General features: G+C 27.0%; 1 protein-coding gene across 1 annotated transcript in view; it reads right to left on the reverse strand.

The window, feature by feature from the left end:
• LOC115217980 (acetylcholine receptor subunit alpha-like) overlaps positions 1-2,500 on the reverse strand; it is a 196,630-nt gene that overhangs the window by 1,092 nt on the left and 193,038 nt on the right. The window lies entirely within an intron of this gene.

A 2,500-nucleotide genomic window follows, 5' to 3' on the forward strand; every position in this document is an offset into this window, starting at 1 on the left:
ATTGGCCCTTCAGAATTAGAGGAACAATTAATTTGTGATAAGTGAATGGACTGAAGCAACTGCAAATGAAATATATTGCTCAAAGACACATTGCGCTGCAAGGAATCGAACTCACAATCGTGAGCCGAATACCTTAACCATTAAGCTACGCTCCTTCACATAACGTTAAGTGTGCATACGCAGCTTCTTTTAGAAATTTTTAATACCAGTAGCCTAGCGTGGAAAAAATTAGTCAATAGACTATAAATTATTCATATAAATACGCTGTACATTTAAACACAAAAGAGGTATCGATCATAAGATACCTGGTACGCTAGAAGGAATAGCCAAAGTCCAAACCACTGTCGGGGCAAATTTCGAAAGAAATGAAAAATAAAACATTTACCATCAGAAATAAATGGTAAATGTTTTTATTTTTCATTCCCTTCGAAAGTTATCACTAACAGTGGTTTGGATTTTGGCTATTCCTTCTAAAGTGCCAGGTATCCTATGTTTGATACCTCTTTTGTATTTAAATGTACACTGTATATATATATATATATAGACGATTGCGTGCATACATACACAGCTACATGGATAATATATACATACAAAATACATGCATGCATATATGCACACACAATACTTGTATATATATAGATATGTATATATTTGTGTATATATATACATATATATAACACACACACACACAACTATATAGATATATATATATATATATGTATATATTATATATGATATCTATATATATATATATATATATATATATATATATATATATACGCAGAGCAACAAGAATATATTAGTACGATAGTTTCAACAAGGACAGGTTTATAAACAAAGATTACAGCATATAAACGAGTCCCCTACTCATCATAAATACATGTAATCTCTAGAATCCTATAGGCATACTCATGAAGTAATGTAGATAATAAACAGATTTCTAAAGTTCATTAAAGTTCTTTAAAGATGATGTACAGTCTTATCACAGAATTATAAAATTCGTGATAAGAATGTACATCATCTTTAAAAGAAACTTTAATGACTTAGAAATCTGTTTTAATTATACATTACTTCATGAGATAGCCTAACACTAGGAGTCTAGAAACTACATGATTTAGCTGATAGTACGGGACTAGTTTTATACGTAATCTTTGCAACTTTTAATAAAAACTTGTATGAAACGATCGTATAACATATCCATTCTTTTGCTTCTTCTCGCTATATCACCCCACATTACTGTATGTTAAATCAGTATAGTTTTTTGGTATCTAAGTTAGGTACCTATTCAGTAAATTTTTTTAAATTAACTTGAATCTATTGTCTTTATATATATATATATATATATATATATATTATAAAACGAGCAGCAGAATTTCATATATTTGCAAAAACGAGGTTTATTTTTCTTATTACCAAAATATTTCGAGATTTCCGAACTTGGTAACATGAGCAACAGACTGTTCAATATTCTAGCTTTTTTAAATATCAAAGGTAATTTAAAATACCGACCGCCTTAAAATATTGTATCTGATCAGGGTACGAGTTACCAGTATTAACAAAGTTTGGTACCTAAGCGCTGTGTCTGTGGGTTTGATAGTTCTATTATCACTTGGATTGGAATGTAGAAATACTAGCGAGGTTTTAACTTTGTTGCGGTAAATGCTGAGATTCTACATTAAACTCAGATGTGTCTATCTGAGTATATACATAAGTTGTTGTGTGTGATAATCTATAGATTGAATCAGTTCTTAAACTAAAGATTTGCTCCTGGTGAAACACCTTACACATCACATTCAATTTAATAACTCATTTAATAATTAGGTATTAATAATGCATCAACTAACAACAGCTAAATGATTGATGATGTTTACATGTTTACATTGAAACCATACAAACAGGTGTAGAACAAAATAAAATGAAATTTTAAAACATGAACGTGATTATTCTATATACATATACATATATATATACATACATTCATATATATATATGTATAGTATAGTGTAAATATATATATCTATATATATATATATACTAATATATATATAATATAGATATATATATGTGTACATATATATACATATATATATATATATGTATATATATCTATATATAATATATATATATATATATATATCATTAGATAGATAGATAACTAGATAGATAATTAAATAGATAGATATACATGTACATGTATATGCAGATAAATACGTAAATATATACATATACATATATACATATACATATATATATGCATATGTATATTTATTTATATATACATGTCATTTTACAATGATGGGCACTTTCAAATTTAAAATAGTTATATAATAACCCAGCATTTTATGTAATAAAATAATTGACAGAAAATGTCTAGAATTCAATTTCGTCGAAGTTTTCGGCTATTGTGGCAAAAAGAAAATAGTGGAAGAAAATAAAATTAAAAATGAGTATATTATAATATTATACTAGGGTGGAAGTATTGTTTGAAAAATAAAGCGTA

Source organism: Octopus sinensis, linkage group LG12 (assembly GCF_006345805.1).
Source record: "Octopus sinensis linkage group LG12, ASM634580v1, whole genome shotgun sequence".
Lineage (NCBI taxonomy): Eukaryota > Metazoa > Mollusca > Cephalopoda > Octopoda > Octopodidae > Octopus > Octopus sinensis.